Source organism: Neofelis nebulosa, chromosome 4, assembly GCF_028018385.1.
Source record: "Neofelis nebulosa isolate mNeoNeb1 chromosome 4, mNeoNeb1.pri, whole genome shotgun sequence".
Taxonomy (NCBI): Eukaryota; Metazoa; Chordata; class Mammalia; order Carnivora; family Felidae; genus Neofelis; species Neofelis nebulosa.
Window position 1 is genome coordinate 100,388,956 of NC_080785.1, and position 25,653 is coordinate 100,414,608.

At 42.0% G+C, this 25,653-nt stretch overlaps 2 long non-coding RNA genes across 4 annotated transcripts; one reads left to right on the forward strand and one right to left on the reverse strand.

Annotated features, from left to right (window-relative positions):
• Nucleotides 1–9,245: 9,245 nt before the first annotated feature.
• LOC131509624 (uncharacterized) lies at nt 9,246–16,308 on the reverse strand. The gene is made up of 3 exons (XR_009260615.1): nt 16,058–16,308; nt 11,046–11,130; nt 9,246–10,901 (listed from the first exon to the last, which is right to left on the reverse strand). It is a non-coding gene; the product is annotated as an uncharacterized LOC131509624 (long non-coding RNA).
• On the forward strand, nt 15,591–24,388 carry LOC131509625 (uncharacterized). 3 transcript variants are annotated; one of them, XR_009260618.1, is made up of 5 exons: nt 15,591–15,651; nt 15,804–15,869; nt 18,091–18,180; nt 20,755–20,817; nt 24,263–24,388. It is a non-coding gene; the product is annotated as an uncharacterized LOC131509625 (long non-coding RNA). The 3 variants fall into 3 exon arrangements; XR_009260616.1 differs by having other exon boundaries at nt 15,615–15,700; XR_009260617.1 differs by lacking the exons at nt 20,755–20,817; nt 24,263–24,388 and adding an exon at nt 20,223–20,746 and having other exon boundaries at nt 15,615–15,700.
• Nucleotides 24,389–25,653: the final 1,265 nt, after the last annotated feature.

A 25,653-nucleotide genomic window follows, 5' to 3' on the forward strand; every position in this document is an offset into this window, starting at 1 on the left:
AGGGAACACATCAAACTTGTCACCCTCAGCTTATCCAACTCACAACAAAATACCATGAGAATTTTGGAAAGGTGCTTAGTAACGTTTTCAAGTCTACGGATGTGAGGATTCAGATCTAACAGTTAAGGGGCACCTGGGTGGTTCAGTCAGTTAAGCGTCCAACTTTGGCTCAGGTCCTGATCTCACGGTTCTTGAGTTCGATTCCCACATCAGGCTGGCTGTCTGCTGTCAGCACAGAGCCTGCTTCAGATCCTCTGTTCCTCTGTCTCTCTGTCTCTCCCTCTAAAAAAAAAAAAAGAAAGAAAGAAAGAAAGAAAGAAAGAAAGAAAGAAAGAAAGGAAGGAAGAAATTTAACAGTTAAAACTGGATTATTAGATTGGATTATAAACTGGATTATGAAAATTTCACATTCTACATATTTTATAGGATATTATTTCCAAATTATAGGAATAATTTCAGCGTGAGGTTTAAGTCACCAACGTTTGGTTTCCCATTATTTCAGAAAAACTTTCTCTGCATCCTTAATGTACTTACAAAGTACTGCACCTAACAGAGGAAGAGAAAAGCAGCAGGCAAGAAAGCTGCTGGTTTAGAGAAAGTCTGTCAGCAACCCTGAAGCAAGTCCTAGTCACTTCCTCCCAGCTCAGACTCAGCAAGGAGCAGGAGGGCACTGACTGAACATACTGGAAGGCCAGCTTAGGTATTTACGGAAAGAACAGCCAGTCAGTAGCTTCCCAGCTGAGATGTGAGTCAGTGAAGGACAGAAATATGCTTCTTCTGACTCACCTGCAGGGTGTTAAGGCCCTAACACCCCACACCGCTCCGTGCAGGGATGGGCTTGACACGGAGAGAAAATTTGGACACAAGAGCACACAAGAGTTGCCCCACTTAGCTCACACATTTTTCTGGTCAGACAGACCTCAATTTCAAAGCCAACACTCAGAGGAAAGTTGCAGCCAATACAAGTGAGCGAATAAAATGGATTTACAGACTTTATGACATCAAGAAGGACCCTGGGCCTGAAGACCCAGAAGGTGTGGAATAATTATCTGAACAAGAGAGGTGCACAGGTTAGACTGAGTGAAGGGCATAGAAGCACCGAGTTATAATCCAGAGCCAATTGCAAGAAAAATTAGGTTAATTATTTAGGTCATTTTATTTCCGGTAGAAATCTTTACATACTGAGTAATGTCTGATACGATGGTTCAAGTTTATTCTGGGGGTGGGGGTGGGGGAGGGGAAGGAGTTTTGTTTAGGTAGCAAGGGAAAGATGTGGTAAGGGACTGAAGCAGAAAAGAACCAACCCAGGTGTAAAAGAGATGGTCACAAAAGCCTTTGCCTTGGCACATCCTCCTGTGTTGGAGAATAATTCAACAAATTATTGTGGAGCACCTGTTTTTGTGACACTCTACCAATGCTAGAGTTACGTAAATCAAAGAAACACATTTATTCTTCACAAAGGATTTAGACACTGCATCGGGAGACACTTAAAAGGATTATTACAATATGATCTGTATTATTACAGTACAGCTTAGTGAGTGCAATGATAAGGTGTGCACACAATGACAGAGTACAAGGCACATTTACATAATATGCCTTGTTTTCACATACAGGAAGGGTATCTTAGGCAACTGTAAAGTAGTCTAGTAGCCAGGTAATTAGACATGGAGAAAATTAATTATTTAGCTACTATAGATGTATAGATTTAGAAGGAAAATAATAAGAGGAGGGGCTTTAAGAAATTTATATACCTATAAGTGAAATCATATGCGATCTGTCTTTCTCTGACTGACTTATTTCACTTAGCATAATACCCTCCAGTTCCATCCACACTGTTGCAAATGGCAAGATATATGTGGAATTCGAAAAACTTAACAGAAGACCATAGGGGGAGGAAAGGAAAAAAGGATACAAACAGGGAGGGAGGCAAACCATAAGAGAATCTTAAATACAGAGAACAAACTGAGGGTTGATGGGGGTGGGGGGTCTGGAGGTGGGGAAACTGGGTGATGGGCATTGAGGAGGGTACTTGTTGGGATGAACCTTACATACAGGTTATTGTATGTAAGTGATGAATCATGGGAATATACTCCTGAAGCCAAGACTTCACTGTATGTTAAGTAACTTGACAAAAAAAAAAAATTATATACAAAAAGCATCACTGGAATATAAAGGGGGACCTCCCACAGTCTGTAGGACTGGGGAGAATGTTCTGTGGGGAGGGATATTTTTGTTGAATCTTAAAGTAGGAGTTGGCCAGAGAAGTGAGAAGGGATAGTCAGAGTGGCAAGATTAAAAAAAAAAAAAAAAAAAAAAAAAAGTGAAAAGTGGTTAGAAGTGGCCTGGCAAGTTGGGGACCACAAACAGTTCTGTTTTGCTGGATCATAAAATGCAGGGCAGAGGGGCTCATGACAGGCTGGAGAGGAGCAGCCTTGTGAGCCCTGGATGGTCTGGTGATGTTTGGACTTTCTTCTGCAGCAAGGCATTAGAGGTTTTAAGTCTGTGACATTTTCATTTTAAGGTGAATGCTCAGACACCAATGTGAAGGGCAGACTTCAAAAGGCAGACTTGAGATCCAGAATTATTTGGGAGGCTGTTGAATTGTCTAGGTAACATTTAATAAAGGTCTGGATCAGCATAGTGGGAGTAGATACAGAAAAGAGGAGCAGGTTGGAGAAATACTTATAAAGTAAAATTGTAAGACTTATTATAGTGAACTGATGTGGCTATAAAAAAAGATGGGAAAGATAGAGCTTCTTGGCTTTGAGCTCTGATAATTGGTGTTAGGTAGCACTGTCCACCCCCTCCCTGGGCTGCATAGGATACACAGGTGACATGGGTTAAAGAGGCAGAAGATGATTTCATTTTTGACACCAAATAAACAAGCAGTGATGATGTTCAGAACACACACACACAATTAGGTATTTATCACTGAAGCCTGGGGACAGGTCGAACTAGAGATGAAGAAGATGTGACAGTCTTCATAAGTAGGTGGTATTGGATCCAAGGAGTGTTCATGACATCAGTTAGGTGTGCAGAGGTGAGCAGAGGGCCAAGAACTTAGGGTCTGAGACACAACAAGAACCCATCTTTAAATGAGAGAAGCAAGAGTAAAGAATATCCGGAAGAGAGAGTAAACCACAGGATGAGAAGTTGACTGGGAAAGAAGGTCCTACAGATAATATGGGGAGGGAAATAGCTAAGGGCAGGCTTTACTGATCTCAAAGACAATGTGAAAATATGCAGAGGTGTAGATCCAGTTAAAGTTAGGGCCAGGTATGCCAGATGTTGTCAATTTCCTTTAAGAAGTAGGATGCAAGGGGGGCACCTGGGTGGCTCAGTCAGTTAAGCATCTGACTCTTGATCTGGGCTCAGGTCCTGATCTCACAGTTCATGAGTTTGAGCACGCCCCTGCCCCATTTAGAGCATGCCTGGCATTCTATCTCTCCCTCTTTCTCTGCCCCTCCCCATGCTTGCATGTGTGTGCACACACATTATCTCTCTCAAAATAAAATTAATAAGCTTCAAAAAATAAGTGGGATGCAAGGTAACCTGCTAAAAATGATGAGGGGTGTTGAGCAGAATGCTTAAGGAGAATTTTTTAAAAACCTAACCAAAGACAAGAAGAATTAAATGAAATGTGAGGCCAGCTGGATTTTGAGATTATGGATTTTTAGTGGCATTGTTCTACAATGCTATGTAATTATTGTTTCCCACATCAGTACTCACCTACTCAGATTTGGAATAGAGTTGGCAGATTTGAGCATGGATATGTGGTTGAATTCTATTGGACATGTGTGTCCAAGGAGTGACAGGAAACCAAGAATGCTGTTGGGTCCAGTGTGAAAAAGAAGAAAAAGAGACCAGGCCAGGCCTAATAGACTCTTGGAAAATAGAGATTTAAGGCACAAGACATCTCTATGATGTTGGATCCCTGGAAAGTGAAAAGATAACAACTAGTATTTTAGAGGTTGAGTAGTTCTGGGTGATAAATTCAAGTATATGGCCACGAAAGTAAAGAAAAAAGGAGATAATGGTTACTGGAGTTGAGAACTATTTAGAAGAAAATGCTTATTTTCTTCATCCTTTTGCTCACTTAAAACGAGAGGACTTTTGCTTTACTCCCCAGTAGGGAACACAATTAAGAGGAACATTCTGGTCACTTTCCTCTTTTTCCTTACTTGCTCTTCTCTTTGGGAGGAGGAGGGTCTTATTTGATCTCTGAGATCAATGGAAGCCAAGTTCATTGGTCGTTTCCAGTAGTAGCCTTGCTGCCTTGAAATGTGGGCAACACTGGTCCATATTCTCTGCTCTCTCATGGTACCTGCTCTCTGGGATCACACATGACAGCGTCTGTGTTTGGGTGACTATGTCAGGATCATGCTATTCCAAGATCTTCACTTGTGTTGGAAATCAGAAACCAAAGTATAACTTTAGTCTACTAAAGTAATGGAGTCAAGATAGTTTAGATCCTTATTGTTTAGAAACCATGCAGAGAAGGGATGAATGCTTTGTCTTCTTGGAGTGTCAATAGGGAGTTCAAGGCACTCTGAGGATAAGATTCAGATGGTGATCCATCTGAGGAGTGATGGATCTTGACACCCAGAATGATGGAAGGAAAAAAAAAAAAGACTTTGAGCCAGATACCAAATTTTCTATAAGTGCAACCGAATTACGAGGAATTTGATAAGTGATAAAAAATGAGAAGCAAATGATTTGCTTATGATGGTCAACATCCTCAAAGGAGCAGAAGTGTCCATGAAAATGGGCAATAAGTGACCTTATGGTGACATTGGGTATAACAGAGAATGCTGACCTCACCTTTTGGCTCTGAGTGTGGGAGAATGAGTAGCCTCTACTGAAATTGGCTGCCAGGGACTCGTCACCTTCAGGACAGAGGCAGGTTTGAATTAAAGCCAGAGGGTGTCAGTTCCACAAAGAGTTTCTTGATGCAGAGGAGTTTGTTGACCACAATTGTGGTTCCAGAAGGCACACTGAAAATTTCTAATTGCCTGTTTAACAAAGTTTCTCTCCATCTTTATACTCTTAAGAGTAGAGGGCCTGGATTTTTATTTTATCCTAGTGCTGAAAAAATACCAGACACATAGTAGGCACTGAATGAGTATCTGCAGGATGAATGAATGAATCTATGAACAAAAAGCACTAAGGAGAGTACAGGATAGAAGAGGTGAACACAGGCTTACATTAACAAGGAGACCAGAAATGTGAAGTGTGGACCCAATATTTTAAACAGAATTGATTTAGAACCGCTTTGGTGTGAAAAGTGGGGAGGCCCATGGAAGGAGACTTTCTCTACAAGTGATGAGGCACAAGCAGGAGCTCTTCGAGGCTGAAGGTCCTTACGCTTCCTTGAAAGCAAGAATCCCAGGGCTCCAGATTCAACTATTCAACACTCGGGGTGGAAAAGGGCTAGCCAGTAAATAGCCAGACAATGGAAGGCTGAGGATCTATAAACACAATGTAGAGCATCAAGTCCAAACAAGGGTAGACTGAAAAAGGAATTTTAAGCAAAGAAAAGCAAAATTGGAATCAGTGATTTGGGGGTCCAGGAGAGTTTCTCTTGACCAGTACCCCTTTTAGAGAGGCCTATGGCCATGCCCACAGATAAGGAGGGAGTTACTGGGCAAGTTCAGACACACGTCAAGAGGAACTGGGGCTGTTCGTATCAGACCATTCTTTTCCAGTAGATTGGGTTCTAGATCTGGTGTGACCTCATCAGAGCCCACAATCTCCAGAATACAATACTCTACTCTCCATTCAATGCCACTACAGTAAAAATGTATTGCAGGAAAAGAGGAAGCCTACTAGAATTAGACAAGCCCCTGAAACTTGTGATTCTCATTGCCTTGAAGAATCCCCGGAAATTAACGTCCAGCTTTGAACATGAGCAGGCATTACATCAATTGCTCAAGAAGAGCCAGATGGCATATCTGAGAACCCGAGACCAGTCAGCATGATGCCTGTTTTGCTCCTTTCCCAAGAGGAACCTACACGGGAGGCCATGCTAGGAAGCCCTAGAACTTAGGGCTTCTGTTTGAATAGGAGAGCTGTGGCCAGAGCTGGCAAGGAATGAAGTGTTCTGGGTAGGGAAGTCAGAGCGTTGCATTTAAACTAGGATGTGGCAAGATAGATGGAGAAATGGCAACACAGGTACTCTTTCGGGGCCCAAGTGATAAACTCCACTGGAATTAGGGCAGAGAGACAATAAGTGACCGTCGCCCAAGAAATAAAATGAGGGTACTGATTAGGAAACAGGTGTCCAGGGGAAGAAGTTCTTATCAGTAACCAGTTCAGAAAAGACTGAAGAAGTGGATAAGAAGTAGGTAAAGTGGTTCAGCCAAGCTCTCACCTTGGTAAAGAATTCCTCCACTACTATCAGAAAAGGGTCATGGTTGTACAAGGTGAGCAGACTGAAGGTTAGAGTAGTTATTTTACAGGCAAGTACAGAAAACAGCAAAATCCAGGGCACTAACCAGTACTTTGAAATGGGCTAATGGGGTTCTAAATAGAAACTTTCCCTTTGGATAATGGAAAAGAATGTATGGAAACAAAATTATTTTAAAAAGCAGTGCAAACACAGAAAATGGTTTGGAGGTTAAGATCTGCCTTATATCTTCAGTTACTTCAAAGTATTTGGTTGGCAGTGTTTATGTATTAGGCGGAAGGAGGCAGACACGTGATAGGGTGTGGAAGGATTAGAATCAAGAGGCTCTTGCCTTATTCCTTTCAATGGTATTCTTTTTAATGGGCTGAGTTTACTGGAAATGTTTCCTTCATTCATATTTGACTTCAAGACTCAACCTATGCACTTTTCCCACAGTTGATTCATAGCTGAAAAAGTTGCTAATAGTTATTTCATTACTTTTATCTATGATTATTTTTCTTTTATCTGGGTTATCTCCCAAACATCAAGTTGCCTGATACATAAAAACAATTCCATTCTATCTTACCCACCAAAAATGTTCTGAAGAAGTGATGAAGTGTTCTACCTGACAGAACATAATTTATCCTATATTATTGTAATCTAATTCAAGCCATTTCATGTTGTACCGGCTATGATTACACAAAACGTAACAGTCTATTTGGCTTAACTCCTCCTATGAAAGAAATTGAAGACACTTTCCTTGAGGTCAGCAATTCCTCTTGCGTCTCATTCCTAAATCAAAGTCTGAGGAAAGTTCAGAAGAGCAGTCACGAGGGAAGGGGGCAAAGCAAGTTCAAAGCTCAAAGAGTGACTGAGAAAACATTCTGGTTTCTAGAGACTTCAGATTCCAGACATAAATGAACAGTTTTTCAAAAGGGAGGGAGAAAAGAGAGAGCAAGGGGGGCAAACCGAGAAACAGACTCTTAAGTCTAGAGAATGAACTCATGGTCACCAGAGGGGAGGTCCCGGGGCGGGGGGGGGGGGGGGGGGGGGGGGGGGGGGGAGTGGGGGAAACAGGTGATGGGGATTAAGGAGAACACTTGTTATGATGAGCACCGGCTGTTGTGTGGAACTGTTGAATTACTATATGGTACACCTGAAACTAACATTACACTGTGTAACTGGAATTTAAATAAAACTTAAAAGATAAAGTTGAAGTTTTCACCATCAAACAGACAAACAAAATGAATAGCTTTTCAGACTCTGTTCTGTGGTGCGGGTCTCTGCCCTGGCATGTGAGAAGAGGCACGGGCCTGGCAAATGTTCTCCCCCGAATATACCCCCTCGACTCCTCACACTAATTCAGGAATCCACGAAAGGGTGGCCGCTTTCTAAATGTGAGTATCTTGTCAGTGAGTTTAAACCTGCCGGTTATTTCTACTTCAGTGTGAATGAATCAGTTAGAAATGTCAGCTTTCTTTCTTCCTAGCAAGTGGTTGATCCATGAGCTCAGAGAGGATGTGGTACCGGGTAGAAAAGTAGCCTTTTCTCGGTGACACACCAAGGGGCCAGACTTGGCTGAGGTGGGGCTGAGGTCCTGGAAAGGAACCATCCCTTCCGTGGGGGCAGGGAGGTGATGGAAAAGTGGGAGAAGGGTGCAGAGAGCAGGTGGGGGTAACTTCTATAATTTGCAACGCTGCCTTCAGGGCCCGGTTGGCACACGTCATAAAGCATGTGTAACTTAATGTGGGACTGTATCATTTTTCTGTCAGCATAGGCCCACGATCTGTTGGTTTTTAAAAGTGATCTTGGACCTAGGAGAGAACAAAACTGAATTGTCAGAAGCTAAAATGGCATTGAGCTTGTTAGTGCCCAATGGCCTCAGTGGCCTGCCCAGCTTGTGAAGTGTTCCCAAACTCTCTGCCATGAGTCCCTAACTTCACACGGGACAAAGAACTCTGCACATCAGGCTTCGCCCTACTGGCAACAAGACTGGGCAAAAATGTAAAATACTGTGTCACTGCCCTTAATGCTTCTATATTCCTAATACTTTCTTCCCTTCCCACTTGGGCAACCTTACCGAGCTTTTGGCTTAGTACTTGTGTCTTTTCAGTGGTTAGTATCACCCCGGAGCAGGTCGTGCCTTGCTGCCATGATGTGCAGCCAGGGCTGGCTGTTTTTTCTGTTAGCAGCCTTTAGATTGGCTTTCCCCAAAGTATGGTGCTCGCCCTGGCCACCTTGGCAGAGACACACAAACCTAGATGAGGTGAATTATCTAGATCCTGTCCTGGAAAATATCTCATTCATTCATTCATTCATTCATTCATTTTGAAAACATTAACTGAATGCCAGCCTTGTGCCAAGCACCATGCAAGGCCTGAGGGATGAGAAGATACACAGGCAATGGTCCTGCTTTGGAAGCCATCAGTCTTTTAGGAAGCAAAGATAGTAGTGACAATTGATCCCTATCTGCATTTGAGAATGCAGTCTGGTAATTCCGGAGGAGGGAGGAGGGAGCTGATATCTTTACTAATGCTCCAGCACAGATGCTTGGTGGGTGGGGGCGAGGGGTGTAAGTGCAGTGACTGAGGCAAGGAAGTTAGTAAGTAGAAAAGGGGGAAGTCTAACATAGTCCAACGCTGTTGTAAACTCTACTTCCTCGGTGCTCAAGATACTGAGTAGAAATGGTAAGAGGCAGGCATCTGCTCTGTTGGGGTATAGGGAGTTCAATAGCAGCTTTTTTTTTTTTTTTTTTTATATAATACAGTGATGAAAAATGGGAAAATAAAGGTTTTGGAATGCCCCTGACTCTGGCTTGCATAATTCTGGAAAAAAAAAAAAAAAAAAAAAAACCTTTCTTAAACAGTGTTCTGGCATGTTTCCTTAATAACACAACCTTGTTTATGAAGACTATTTGAGGTATGGCTTTACACCCTTGAGCAAATGAATGTAATTTATTTGCAAGTCTACTAAAATTATTTGGTATGATGCCATTGGCCAAATAAATACCTTAATATTACAGTACTTCTTTGGTAGGAAAATTTACTTCAAATGCAGGACTTTTCCAGAGACATAAATGTAAGGTGTCACACTCAGGCTCAGTGTAGCCTCGTAGAGACGGAACCATGCAGAGGACACAGCTTCCTCAGTTCTGCCCTCTCTGGACACTGGGGAGCACCTCACCCACACACCACTGACAATGAAACAGACACTGTGCTCAGCACATGTCTAACATGGGGCACACTGAGAATCTGGAGTTCCTTGAAATGAGTATTGTCTTTGTCCAGTGCTCTTCTAGGGGAGGAGGCTAAGTGCTGCTTGGGGAAGAATGGGCACGGGTTGAACCCCATCCCCTCCCTGCCTCCACCGGGGGACCAAACCTGCCTCTCCAGAGGCAGATTAGTGACCTGCTGGTACTCGAGCATGTCCCTCATTAAGATTCCGAGGCACTGGCCTATCAAAGTATTCCTTCCAAACACATGAGAACTATCCTAAAAGGCTTCTGATAATCACACTAAACAAACATTTTGCCTGCTTTCCAATGATGTGTTATTTCTCACTAATGGTTTAGTGTCCCAAAGGGACGGCACCATAAGCCACTTAATCCAATACTGGTATGAAAAGTAATTTTCTGCTTGGAGACAGAGCTGAAAATACACCCTCTGCTTTCTCAGTGCCCTGGGGAGCTTCGAGTTACACCAGTATGTAACCTCCCATCTCTGGTAAAGAGCTCCACAGAAGTAGCCCTGGGCATTATTTTTTAACCATGTCTTTCCCAAGATCATCCAAGCATTGACCTTAAACAGTGGATTTTTACATCGCAACTTTTTCGCTATTCCCAAACATTTTTCAATATTTTGTTATTTCAAAAACATGAAGCCTTGTATATAGCAGAATCTCCAAACACATTTGCAGATCGATTAATAAAACCAACTTACATTTTCAGAAGAAACATCCAAGAATTAGGTGTGCTACTGCTTTAAAGATATAAATCAATGTTTCCATGAATGTGGAAAATGATAATTACAGTATTAGAAAGTACACTATAACGTTTGTGAAGGGCATGTGCAGGGGACATGTCCTTCACAGTAAAAATCTCAGAAATATGAATGCAAGGTGGAGTTGGGTTGGCTAAATGAGTCTGAAGAATAGGCATAGAGGCCAGAGTCAGTCACACCCTGACCTCTTGTGTGCACTGCTGTTGGGAAACATGATTTACCCCTATGACAGAGTGTTGACAAGATGATTATTGTTGCTACTCTAGTCTTTATCCACAACACACACACAAGAGTCCATTGACAAATGGACAAATATGTTTCTCAGAGAAATCCTAATCAATATTCCTCAGCGTTTAGAGAAAACTGAAGCAGAACAAGTGGCTTCAAATACAACAGAAAATGTTTCACTTAATAAAAGCATCTGAAGAAATATAGGAGACTTGCCTTCTTGGCTTAGAATATCTTCAAGACGAAAATGCACATCTTCCTGCCATGGTTTGGAGAAGGGGAGTGTCAGCCTGAGGAGGAAAAGAAGCCAGAGGAGTTAATCTCTTGGGTTCCTCTGGTATTAAAGTGCCCTTAATCCTTTTTTAATTGGGTTTTTATTAATGTAGCTTTCAGTGGTAACAAACACCTTCCCAAGTTGTGAAGAAGCTACTCACAGAGTAAAGCATCTTCATCAGCAAAGCACCAACTCTGGTTCCTTGAATGCAGAGGCGAGGCATCACTAGGTGCCCAACAGGTGGCCTGTGAATACAAACATAGGTGCTTAAGACGGGGTCTTTTCAAAGGTCTTGAAATCCAGACGTAGTTTACAAAATGTAGCGTCTTCGTACGTGCGGGGGCTGGGGGGAGGATCAGTCTCAAAGATGATTCTGAAGCCACTGCCTCTGGGAATTTTGTTGACAGTGCTCTAAGTGTTGGATTCCCTCCCGCCAACATCATTACCTCTTAAATCTATATCTTCTTTGCTGAGGTTGGAAGGATCTCCCACAACCGTGAGTGCGACTTTTCCCAGGAAACGCACCCCAGGGCCACCAGACACACGAAGAGCTCCTTCCTCTCTGCTCACAGAGCACTTCTGTGCCCCTGCAGGTGTCATGGCATTTAAATGCCTTGTGGTGGGATGTCTGTGTGCTGGGCTCCAGAAGGAGTCCCTAAGCTCCCCGGCAGGCCTAGCCCCTTAACTTCTCACTGTGTACCGGAATTCTGCATCATTTCTGTAATTGTGGCCAGATAATACTTATAAAACTGAATTAATCCAGCACCTCTCCTCTGCCCTCACTTCTTCCCTACACAATGTGTGATTTGACTTGTCACATTCAGGACAAATTCTAGAATTTCCTGTCTCTTCCAGTTCCTTACCACAGGAACCTTTTCTCAGGCTCCCTAGTCTACCATTTAGGGTGATTCAAGAAAATACAGGAATGGTGCTGGATTAAAATGGCCAATGATCCCATTTTAACACAAAGGCCAGCATTGTGTTTACAGTCTGCTCCTCTCTCTTGATTATTTTGGCAACAGACTGCACAAATAAAGGATTTTGGAGTGTGGGATGATGTAATAATGTTTTAACATAAAACCGGAGAGTAACACTGTAATGCATTCATGTTAACGGGATGTAAGTCAGAAGATAGCGACTGCCAGCGTTTGATACTTTATTAGTATGTAGAACCTAATTAAACTGATCGTACTATAAGCATGGCCTCTTATGTCTATGGACTTCACTCTGCCAGACGGTGTCAAATGTGAAGTCTGATCTAAACTGGGGGCTTGCAATGACATTTACTTTCCCGACCTGCACAGCCAAATTAAAGTTTATATAGTTCTCCCGTAAAGCCAAAAGAAATATAAGTTTGAGTCAAAATTGCTTTTACGACTCTCATACAAGGAGCCCAGGCAGGGTTCATAGAGTTGAGGCATGTCCCGAGGGCGCTGCTCTTAAATATGGAAATGGAAAACCATTTCCTTATCCAGAGCCCAATGTCGGCCACAATGAGATTATACTGGGCATCAGAAAATGAAGACTGGGCACCGGCATCTTCAAATGAGAACATTCATCCCCAGGACTTTCGGGTCTTTTTTTTTTTTTTTTTTTTTTTTTTTAGTGCTTGGATGTTTATTTCTATAAACATAATAGAGAAAGAGAGAGGGAGGCAATAAACTAAGACAAGTTTAAGAATGTTAGTTAGGGAGGGGCTCCTGGGTGGCTCAGTTGGTTGAGCATCTGACTCGTGATTTCAGCTCAGGTCATGATCTCAGGGTGGTGAGATCGAATCCTTTATCGGGCTCTGGGCTGGGCATGGAGCCTGCTCAATTTCTCTCTCTCCCCCTCTCTCTCTTTCTCTCTATACCTCCATCCCCACTGCTCATGCACTCTGTAAAATAAAAAATTTTAAATACATGCATTAAAAAAAAAAGAATATCAATTAGGAAAAATACCACATAACTTGGGTCTCTGAAAATGAAGAAAGATTCAGGCATAAAATTAAGGCCCTGAGCAACTTAGTCTCTAAAAAGAACTGGGAATCTTTGTCAGGAGTTATAACCACTGGGCCCCAGGCCAAGAGTCAACTTGGCACCAAAGTCAACTTGAAGAAGTGACTCACTTGACCATGAGAGCACTGCTGTGTGAGACCTTTGGCCTCCTAAGTGAAAGTACCTGGGTTCTCTTATCACTTAATAAAAAGCACTGGAGGCCACCCAAGGGTGCTGCTTCAGGTGAAAGCCATAGGAAGAGGTTTGAACCAAGGTTGAAAGGGCACAGACAATGCACTGAAGAGCAAAACAGGTAAGCACCAGAGAAAAGCAATGTCTGCCTTCTCACAGGTAAGATAGTAACCCATGGGATAGTGGATGTTCTTGTTTAAGGGTTTTAAAACATCAATTAAAAAAAAAATTAACTTCAATCACTTTCAAGGCTATCTTGTAACATTCGGGATATAGAATATACAGGTTATTGGACTCCATTTCAAGATTGTTTCAGAAAGTGTCTGGTCAGAAGATTTCTTGATTGACTAGTTTTGGAATAAATTTCATGTGAGGTATAGTTAAGGATTTATCAGGGATGGGATACTTTGAGACTAGATTGTCAGATGGCCACTCTCCTTGCTCCTTGATGGTAAGAGCTAGGGGAGGTCTACAATAAAATGGGTGGGAATACTCAGCATTCTCTCAAACCCTGGAACCCATCCCAATGCTAACTTTACCCTTTGCTCCTAGGTCTATTTCTCTTGGTCCTACACAACAAGATTACCCACTCTTCCCTATGACTGCCTTTGGCATTACTGAGGATGCTTGTCAGCGTCTCTGAGTTCTCTCTTGTTCAGTGAAAATATCCTCAGTACCCTCAGTGTTTCCTCAAAGGACTTTGAATCCTTCAATTGTCTTCACTGCTTTTTCCCTGAATGTGCTAGTTTATCAAGAAATATTGGGCTCAGGATTTAACACATTCATTCCTTGATAAACAATGATAGAAAGCATCAAGTAGCAGGGCTGAATTCTGTAGAGAAGAGCAGAACCTCTGTGTGCAGGCACGTCTACTGGTAGTCTATGATGGGCTAGCACTTACAGAGCTGTATTAACAGCCGTGTGATTGATCCTCATGCGTTTTTTATTAACCAAAAATAAACCTAATTCTTAACGGTCCCAAATTGGAAGGAACCAAGATGCCCTTCAGTAGGTAAATGGATAAACAAATGGTAGTACTTTCAATACAATGGAAATTTATTCAGTAATAATAATAATAAAAAAAGAGCTATCAAGCTACAAAAAAATATGGAGAAATCTTAAGTGCACATTATTATATAAAAGAAGCCAATTTGGGTGATTACCAGAAGCAGGGGCTGGGGAATAGGCAAAAATGGGTGAATGTAGCCAAAAAGAACAGTAGTCCTGGGGATGTCATGTACAGCATGCTGACTATATAGTTAACAACACTGTGTTGTATACTTGAAAGTTGCTGAGAGATATTAAAGTTCTCATCACAAGAAAAAAAAAAGTGTAACTATAAGTGATGATGGATGTTAACTAAACTTATTTTGGTGATCATTTCACATATATCAAATAACTGTATTATACATATAAAACAAATACAAGGTTATATGTCACTTATGTCTCGATTAAGAGGAAAAGCCACCGATTTGAAAAGACTCCATACTATATGATTCTAACTACATGCCATTTTGGAAAAAACTATAGAAACAGTAAAAAGATCAGTGGTTGCCAGGAGCTGGGGGGAGGGAGGAGGGTAGAATAGGTGAAGCACAGGGAGTTTTTAGGGCAGTGAAACTATTCTGTATGATACTATGATGGTGGGCTCATGCATTGTGCATTGTCAAACCCGAAAAAAACTGTGCAACACAGAGTGAACCCTAATGTAAAGTACAGATGTCAATTAATAATAATGTATTGGGGCACCTGGGTGGCTTAGTTGGTTAAGCAGCTGACTTTCGATCTCAACTTAGGTCATGATCTCACAGTTCATGGGTTCGAACCACCCATCGGGCTCTGTGCTCACAGCATGGAACCTGCTTGGGATCACCTGTCTCCCCCCCTCTCTTCCCCTCCTCCACTAGTACTATCTCTCTCTCTCTCTCTCAAAATAAACAAAGATTAAAAATAAAAAAATAATAATGTATCAACACTGTGTTCATTGATTTTTAACAAATGTACCACACCAAAGCTGGATGTTAACAAACACAAAATAGGAACAGCGACAACAGCAACCTTCAAACAAATCCTATTTTTCATAATCCCTTCTATCATGTCATTTCACCCTATAATCTTGATTTTCCCCCACTTTTTGCACCCAAAGGCAGGCTTTTTATTCAGTCCTTATTAAACTGCACTGCTTATTAGTCTGATAGCTGCTGACTTTGATTCTATCACCCAACATATGCCCGTTCTCTTGTAGGTACGTGGATACGTGGTGTCCAGAAATCTAGTGGCTAGGTACTTTATTCATGTAAATGCCACACATACAAGTGGATGAAACAATTTATTCAACAGCAATGTGTTAAGTGGTATGTACCAGACATTGCTTTGGGTACCAGCCAATGAAATGAGTGTTAGCCTCTGCTCAGTGGAGCTATTATATTCTAGATTAGGGAGAGAGACAATTAGCAATGATGTCATAAATGAGTTCTAAAATAGGTGAGAAGATGCTAAGTACCTGGGGAAAACCAAAACGGGGTGGGGGTGGGGGGTTGGTCTTTAATTATTCAAATGCCCTGAATCTGAGGCTGGAAGGAATAGGGCAGATTTGAGGTAGTGTGAAAAGGCCGTCTGTGATGGACATGTGTGCAGAGCCAGGAACGTGAGAGATGGGGCTGCAGGGACGGTGAGGGGCCAGATCATGCTGGGATGTGTAGGCTGTGGAAGGATTTTTAACTTTATGCCATCTTTTCCCTCTCAAATAGAAAGCCATTCCGTTATTTTACACAGCGGATAAAATGAGCTTTCTGAAGAGAACGGACAGGAGGAAGGTGAGAGGAGAGATGGAGAGTCCAGATGGCCATGATGGCAGCAGCGGGGCCCCTGGGAGGAAGGACTGAGGTCCAGGATCCTAACATTTGGGTGGATGGTGGAACATTCACTGAGAGAGCAGACCCTGGACCAGAAGGAGAAGTCCGGGGCACGTCTATAAAGTTTGAGGTGCCTATATGACACTCACAGGCTGGTGGGGGTGGTAGGTAGGTAGATTCATGGGTTTGGACATCAGGCACGAGGAACTGGAACCAGCAGACATTCATTCAACAAGATCTAAATTTCCACGGCTACAGGCTGCACAGATCTGGGCTGGGATCCCGCTTCCACCACTGGTAACATTCTCTTGAGTTTGTTTAACTTCTCCGAGCTTTAGCTCCCTCTTCTGCAAGTTCAGGTCATTACTTCTGTGAAGGATTTCTGCCAAGCTTGAAAAAGAAAATGTAAGAACTCTAGCAGATTGGTTTCTTTTGGGGGGGAAGGGGGTGGGGGATAAGAATCCTCAAGTCTCTCTCTCTCTCTTTCTGTCTCTGCCCCATTCTTTCTCCCTCCCCCTCTCTCTTTTTCCTTCTGTAGTCTCCTGTTTCCTATGTTAACTAATTTTACTTTCAAAAAGCAAATTTGTTCTTACATGCCCTGTTCCCAAGGCCTGCAATCTCCTAGTTGGTGACTGACATGCCTCTGATAATTGGATCTAGAATTTTTAACATTGACTAAAAGAAAGTTGTAGATGTGAGAATGCATCATATTTTCTTTGTCAAAGCTTCACCTACATCTGCCAACTCCAATCTGCTATCACCCCTACACAAATCCCAAACACTCAACACCAATTTGTCGTGTCAATCAGCAGTCACTTGATTTCAACCTAGCTGCAGCAGGCAGCAGAGGAGGAGAAACTGAGGACAGACGGGTTCCTCTAGAGTTGAGTTGGCAGCACGGGCGTTAGTGGAAAGACAAGCAAGTAAGAAAAACGAAAAGTTGATGGTACTATTATAAAATGACCAATCATTTTGCGCAGCCAAGATGACTCAGAAACTAGGATAAGTACTCCCAATGATACAAAGATCAGTGCTACTTGGAATAAAAAAAGAGGGTAAAGAGAAAGAATGGGATTTGCATTTATTTCAGTGGTGGGATAATCACAGTGCTGGTCTTGCTTAGGGTGTGATGAAAAGAAGAAATTGCCTAAGTGGCATGGGAGTGAATATTTCACGAAAAAATATAACGAGAAATAAGCACCTATGCCAGATATCAAAACATACTATAACATTTCATGTTTAACGCAAGGAAATATGGATGAGAAAAGGAAAACTTAGGAGTGGAAAAGTATAGAAAGCCTAGAAATTTAGCTGGGTTAGGGTGGGATTAAAACCATGTTGGATAATGAGTGGGAAATAGCAAAAAACTCAATGATATTAGGTTAAAATTAGACAGTGTTTTGGAAGAAAAACCCTAAAATATAACCATGTTTAAATAATCTCTGGATACATCAAAGAACAAAATATTAGGGAAAACATAGATGAGTTACCAAAGAGGCAGAACTTGTTAGAGCTTGAAGTGATGATATATATGAAGCATTGAGAGAAAAAAGTAACAGATTCAATTAAATAAAAATGTAAAATTTTTTAAAGCAAAAGTAAGATTAAAATAGACATGCAATAGAAGATTTGGTAACATATACAAGTAGAATGCATACGTATAATAAAGCAAATGGTATAAATTGGTACCTAATGGAAAGTTAAGTGGCTGTGAGCACATTCATATAATTTAGACCAGTATTCTAGTGTCTAGAAATTTATCCTTAGGAAATCGTAGAAAGGAGAAAAATCTAGGTCCATGTAAGTATTAATTGCAAGACTATCCGCTACTGTAAAATAATGAAAACAAACCAAATATCCAACAATAGGGAGATGGTTAAGGAAATTGGGACATAGTAGCACAATGTCATAGTTATTAAAATGATAATTTGCAAGACAATGTAATACCATGAAAAATATTTGAGATAATATTGGAAGCCTATGGCTACAATTGTTTATATGATTGTGGACAAATACTAAAAAATCTTAGTGTCTGTCCATAAAAAGTTAAGGACCCTGAAAAGTTAACACAGTTCTTTTAGTGAGCTAAGATTACAGGTGACTTTTCTTTTCTTTTCTTTTCTTTTCTTTTCTTTTCTTTTCTTTTCTTTTCTTTTCTTTTCTTTTTTAAATTTCATTTAAGAGTTAAAATATTGTATGGAAAATTCAAACAGAAGACAGGTACAAGAAAGAGACCATGAGCAAGGATCCAGGTGTTGCTGAAACTAGAATGGTAAGTCACCCAAGCGAAGGGCACAGACTGCAAAAGTTGTAGGTTGGGTCTGAGGCTCTAAGACCATTTCCTTATCACCTTAATTCCCTACCCAACACTAGTTAATTTGTGTTACTCACAGGAAGTACGTTTGCTTGGATGACTTACTTAATGACACCAGCTGTGCCTCCTCCCTTATCCATTGCCCCTCCTAGTAACTACACACCACCGACATTTTCTAGGCAATAATAATTCAGGACACTCAACTTGAAGCTTCTTCAATGCATAAAAACAGACATTTTAGAAGTTTTGACTTTTAAGAAAGCTTCCTGAATCTTCTCAAAGCAACAGGGACCCATAAGGACCGACTCTGTTGGTATGTCCCTTTCTGTGAAACCAGACAGAGCATGATTTCTGTGCATGTGTGTGTTCTTCATTGTAATACAGTCCCTCTATCACACAATTTGTGAATCTTTTTTGATGATGAATGGCCAAAAAAAGGGAGAAATGAGGAGAAAGTAGACCTGAGACAAAGGGGGAACTAAGAGGGGGGAGGGGCACTACAAAATAAGGCCATGGAATGAGAAGAGAAAGTAGGGGGTTTGAGGGGCTTCAGGGGCTGGTGGAGTTTGTCACAGGAGAGCAGCTCTAGGGCACAAAGACATTGGGGATTGGATGAAGGGACTTTAGAGAAGTAGTGGTCTGAGTTTTGAGCCTATCATTTAATCTCCTTTGCAAGATGCATTGGAATGCCTTTTCAATCAGTTTGGTGGCAAACCGTGCTTTTTATACACAAGCTGTTAATATCAGAAAAGGAGCCACACAGGAACTAAGAATTTATAAGCCTCTTCCTCCTCTATCATTGGATAAATACCAAGACATTCTAGATCTTTTTTTTAAATTATTTTTTATGTTTGTTTTTATATGAGAGAGAGAGAGAGAGAGAGAGAGAGAGAGAGAGAGAGAGAACACACAGGCAAGGGAGGGACAGAGAGAGAGAGAGAGAGACCAAGACAGAACTGGAAACAGGCTCCAAACTGTCAGCACAGAACCCGACTAGAGGCTTGAACCCAGAGCCATGAGATCATGACCTGAGCCGAAGTCTGATGCTTAACCAACTGAGCCACCCAGCCACCCACTCCTGGGACATTGTAATGCCACTCTGGAGAAGAGGCCTTGGGCTCTTCAGTGCTTCTCATCCTGAGAGGATGAAGTTCCTAAACAGAAAGCCCTGTTGAATGGCTAAGGGGAATTTGCATTGACAGTTCTCTCTGTTGGGTGTTTTGGCCAAGGAGGGAAAGAGAAAGCAGAATCTTCAGTATCAGAGCTAAATGATAAAAGATACCAAAACAGTATTTCCATAGAGAGAGAGATAGTGCCTCATGGAAATTCTTCTCTGGAGTAAAACAGTGAAACATAGATCTGTACTTATGCCACATTTTCATTATTAGTTCTTTTAAGGGCTAATATTTAAAAAATTTATCCACTGCCTAGGGTATAGATACAAATCATTAAAACCAAATAGACATTCGGGTGCCTGGGTGGCTCAGTGAGTTGAGTGTCTGATTCTTGATTTTGGCTCATCATGATCCTTGAGTCTTGAGATTGAGCCCCACGGTGGGCTCTGTGCTGAGTTTGGAGCCTGCTTAAGATTCTCTCTCCCTCTCTCCCTCTGCCCCCTTCTTTTTCCCCTACTCACACACACACTCTCTCTCTCTCTAAAAATACAAAACAAAAAAAAAAACCACACACACACACATACAAAACAAAGAAAACCCTAAACAGACATTAACTTTCTTTTGCTGGAAAGAGGAGGTGGTGGGATTGACAGGGGCGTTGTGAAGGGGCTGGGCTTGAAGCAGTGACCGTTCACCAACCAGTTGGAAATATTTCAACATTTTAAGAAAAAGTATGACCATGTTGGTACTGATTATCAGCCTTGGTCCTTCCTCTACTCTCTTCCCCTTGGTAGCTGTAGCCTTTTTTGTCCTTTCCTTGCCTTTGCTAACGTGGGGTGATCCCCCCTCACTCTGTAAGGTACTCCTTGTGCTTCATGTCCTGAGTGAATCTGTGTGTGAGTGACCAGGATCGTAAAGGTAGACTTACTCATGGGATGAGAAGGAAGCTACGTAGTATTCCTGTGATACCTCCATCGCCATGGGAGCCAAGGTGGGTTATTGGCAGGAAGACAGAGAGTGCCCATGGTGGAAGAACAGTGTTCATGTGGAGAAGCGATTCTACGACAGATGCATGAGTTCAGGTGATCAGTAGGAACACCCTTGTAACCACCATGAACTTGGATCGTCAGCACTCGGTCTTCATCAATTCCAGCCCAGCAGCGCTGACAAAGGAAGCCCATTGCTTACATTTCTCAACATGGTACATGCCAGGCAGGCAGCCCAAGTGTCAGCCCAAACCTATCTCTGATTTCACACCCGGCCTGGCATGGTTGGTAATGATCCAGACGTGGGCTCTGAGCACAAGGTCTGGGACAGTGTATTGCGTCTTCCACTGACTGCCTGAGTGCTTCTTGCTTACGTCACCACTCTAAACCATCAATCCAAAATGGGGACATTAACTGTTGTTAATTCACAGGGCTGTTGTGGAAATTAAAGGAGTTAGTGTTTGCGAAGAAGCCAGCATGGTGCCTGGTGCATAGTAAGTGCTCAGTTTTTAAAAGTACTGTTATTGTCATTTTCCTTCCTTTCCTCTATGCAGCTGCTGAGACTAGCTTGACTCCCTAACACCAATCCTATTTCTCATTTATACTCATATCCAAATTTTGAAAATAGCTTAGCTTATGCTAAGACACTGCTTCTCAACTCTTTTTTTTAAATTCATGAACTTTTGATAAACATAAAAATATTATGCCCAACTCTCCAAGGAGATTTTTAGTGGGACTTGCCTCTACTACCCTAACTCCCTATTATTCCTCTTGATGATAATCAGTGAACTATAGCATAGTTTTTTAACGACACAATTGTTACTTATCCAATTTGACTATGTCCAGTAAATTCCCAAGCAGTTAAACAATCTGTCCAGTGTAGGCTGTTACTCCCCCGGAGGCAAAGCATTAGGAAACGCCTCGGCAAATGTGTGGGGATTCACAGAGCTGGACTTAGAAGAAGGAATGCGTGGTGAAGGCTATGATGGTGAATTTGGACTCCAAATTCAGAGGACTGAACAGAGTTGAAAGTTAAGAAGGAGGTCAAGTTTAACAAACCAAAGAGAGACAATGGAGTACTGAGCCAAAACGATGGAAAGCCTGGGACTTCAGATACAGATTTACTCTAGTAATAAAGGTTGGAATCTAGAATCAAAAGAGGAAGAGAAGGAAAAACAAACAAGCAAACCAACAAACAGAAGATCAGAGATAAGCAGGGAGTGACTACCTAGACTACTAGGTACTGTGTCCAGTGACTGGCTTTCATACGACAGCCAGAGAGTGATCTATAGTGGGCAAAGCATCCAAGACCACCTAAGGGTTTAATGGTTTGAGGAGAATTAACTCCTTGACTTGCTCAAGTCCCACTGCAGATTGCGTACTCATATGGCACTTGTAAAGTTAAAAACAAAAATGACCCTTTGACAAATACACGGTGGTAATAGCTTTAGGCCAAAGTCATCAGTAAGGGCTAAAATTGGGGGAGGAGGGGAGGTGAATGTGATGAGAAAGAGGATATTTGCATGGGTCAGTTTATCTCCCCAGAAGATACTTAATAATTGCAGAGGGAAAATAGTGACTTTATATAGAGACATTTGGGAGACTACCTTAGCCAAAAGATCAAAGTTGAAATCACCGATATGGGGAAATATAGATTATCATATGTCTTCTGATGCCGTGCATTTAGAAAGCACAAAAGTGACGTTGGAGGAGACTGAGGGAACATGACAACCAAATGCATTGTGCAGTCTGGGCTGGATCCTGAACCAAGAGGAACCTCAGCAGGAATCTGACATTTGAATATGGTGTATAGAGATATTAATAGTATTCTGCCAATTTGAGTTCTTGATTTGAATCATTATACTATGGTTATGCGTGACATCGACATTTTAGGAAGCTAGGAGAAAAGAATATGCGAACTCTTTGTAATATTTTTACCAACTGTTTTGAAGTCTAAAATTACTTAAACATTAAAAGCTAAAAAATAATTTTTTAAAAGATCAAAACCTATAATAGCATTTGGAAAAATAGTAGGCAACTGCTAAGCCCACAATAGTTACTTAATGAAGGTGGTAGTGATAGAAGTTTCCATAGTGCCATAGAGCAAGGCTGAGAAGTCCAATAAGAAGCACACAGAAACTGCTCCAAAATCCAAGAACTTGACTGACCTGGGGAGAAACAGGAAGAAGCATTGGCCCTTGTGGAAGGGACTGTCAGTTGCTCCGCTCACAGTTACACAAGAAAGCGGACGTGACGGCTCTAGCTTCGGTAGCCACAGTATGGAAACCACATGTTGGAAGGGGCGCTTCAGAAGCAAAGGAGGTAGATGACATCGCAGAGCTGCCACACCAGCCCTAGACCACCCCTAAGCAGACTACTGCCACAGGAGAGGAAAATACACTTCTATTGTGCTTCACCTATTGTTACTTGCAATCTATTTCCATTAGCTGAAGCTAGTCCTACCTGGGTTTCCAACTTGCTCTAGCTCTAAGATACAGGACATGACTCAGTCGCAAGCTATGTCCCTCCACTCAATGACTTCTGAGTGGCCAGATACATACCCCGTCCTCTGACCTCACCTGCACTATTCCTTTTATATTGTTTCCACAAATCCCAAAGATTAGGCCAGGCTTATGGGGATAAGTGGTGTCACACTGCTCTTCCAGAGGTGCAACTGTCACAGGCAAAGTCCTGGGGCAAAGACGGGAAGAGCCACCGCATGGCTTTCAAGGTCCTTCAAACGACTCCTCTATATTCTCACACCTCCCCCTTCACTGGTCCTACCCTTGTTCATTTGTGCCCCAGACCCAGTGTTCACCTGTGCTTCCCTGTGTTCTGTGATGCCTCAGAATCTTTCCACATACAATTTCCTCTTCCAAGAGTATCCTCTGTTCTACTTTTCACCTGTACAACCTGTTTTATTCTTTAGATTTGTGCTTAAATATCACATCGTCCAAAAACCCTTCATGACCGTGGAAGATGGGGGTAGGCCACTCTGGTGTGTCAACAGCTGAACTTCATCTTACCCCTATCACATTGCATTATAATTACTTGTTCACTTGTCTCTATAGACATAATGATACTGATTATCACCCTTCGTCCTTTCTCCTGTCTTTTCCCTTCCACTAGGTAGCTGCAGCCTTTTGTGTTCTTTCTTTGCCCTCTCTCAAAAGGTGTGATTCCATCAAAGCACATCTCCAGAACCAAACAGAATATCTGGCATATAGTATGGCTTCAATAAATAATGGATGGATGAATGGGAGACTTTTTTAAAGGTTTATGTTGGTCATGACTTATGCCGGTGTGTAATATTGGATGGCACAGAACATCTCTAACCTTCTCAAAGTCCAGATACGGTTAGCTTTTATGAGACCATCCAGACCCCCCACAGAGCCCAGCTGCAGCACTGTTTCATAGCAACTCATTCCCCAAACAAGTCCCCTGGAAGAATTCCCACAGGAGGGGTTGGGGTGGAGATGGGCAGGACTTTCCTGTGGGCTACATTGATTTCATTAATCTCGTTCTCACTACTCAGCCAGTAGAACAAGTAAGTCAAGTTATATGTACTGCTGCCTCCAATTCGGGCTGGAAAGAAAAAAAAGAAGCCAATGTTCCACATCATAAAGAGAAGCAAAGGAAAAATAATGAGGCTTTAAAAGAGGTTGATGATTTTAACACCTCTAGATCTACACTCATTTGCTCAATACAGCAAACCTTAGTTAGCAAAGTAAGACAAAAAAAATGTCCCCTTAAAGAAGCACACAGAACATTTGCATTTGAATGAGTGAGATTCCAAAACCTCAATACTGTAAAGCAGCAGCTGTGGGGTGGTGGAAAAAGAGTTTTGGACTAGGATCTGGGCTCCAGGCCTGGCTCTGCCACTCCATAGCTGCGTGACTATCCAATTCAGCCGGTCTCAGCTTGGGTTTTTTTCTCCAGTAAATGGAACACTGCGCTAAATGATCCCAACAACCGCAAACCAAGTGAAAACCTCTCTTGTCGTTGTGTGTAGCAGACACTAATGGCCGTTTCCAATCATCCTCACCCTCTGGTCACCTAGCCCACAGCTGGGTAAGTCTGTTGGTCCAAGAATGGCATCTGGAGAGAAGGTTTATTCTTCTATAGTTCCCCCAATGCCTCTGTTAAATAATTGATAGCGGCTGGAAAATGCTTTCAAATTTGGACGTTGCTAGGCAGAGGTGAGAAGTGAGTCTAGCCTGATTTTATTTAAAGACCATAAAAATCTATAAACCTTTTCTTGTTCTGTGCAGCAAAATCTTTTTTCAGAAGCTAAGGAGTCAAACAGCATTTTGTGTGCGATCCTGCTCTGTCTAAGGTAAGGGTTACCTGCCTATTATCTCTGTCCATTCTAGATATCCTGGGGCCTTCAAGACTGGCTGCCAGAGGGGCGCCTGGGTGGCTCAGTCAGTTGAAACTCGGTCAGTTGAACCTCTGACTTTTGATTTGGGCTCAGGTCATGATCTCATGGTTAGTGGGTTTGAGCCCTGGTTTGGGTGCTGTACTGAAAGCATGGAGCCTGCTTGGGATTCTCTCTCTCCCTGTCTCTCTGCCCCTCCTCCACTTATGCACGCATATATCCTCTCTCAATGTGAATAAACTTTTTTAAAAAAGAATGGCTGTCAGCACTATTCTTTGGCAGCTACTGTGTGTTTCTTTATGAAGCCAGTGTTTTTAATGTTGGTTTATTTTTGAGAGAGAGAGAGAAAGAGAGAAGAGGAGAGAGAGAGAGATCATGAACAGGGGAGGCGCACAGAGAGAGGGAGACAGAGAATCTCAAGCAGGCTCTACATGGTCAGCACATAGCCTAATGTGGGGAGAATCTGACCTGAGCAGAAATCAAGAGCCGGATGCTTAACCGACTGAGCTGGTGCCCCAATAATATTTCTATTGTTATCTCCTTAAACTGTTAAAGTATGTAAGTCCTACACTCCTAAGTATTAAAAGTATTTGATTTGGTAAGAATGTACTGTTGGGTAAACTTCCAAATGGAAACTTCACATAAAACATTATTTAACTGTCAAAAAGCCCCTTTGAATGAGAAATGAGATATCTCCATTTTACAGGTAAGGAAACCGAAGCTAAAATCATATAAGTATCTTGCCCACAGTTAAACCAAGGGTGGAGTTGAAATCTGAACCCAGGGCACTTCAACTTTGCTTTTCTACTCATTCCCCTGTCCTTCTGAAGGTCAGGTGCATATCTTTCACTTCTGTAGTTTTTATTTCCAAAGACTCACACATTCTTTATATATAAGAAATATTTACTAGCATCATTTGAGTGCATCCCACATACTCCCTATAATTTCAGTA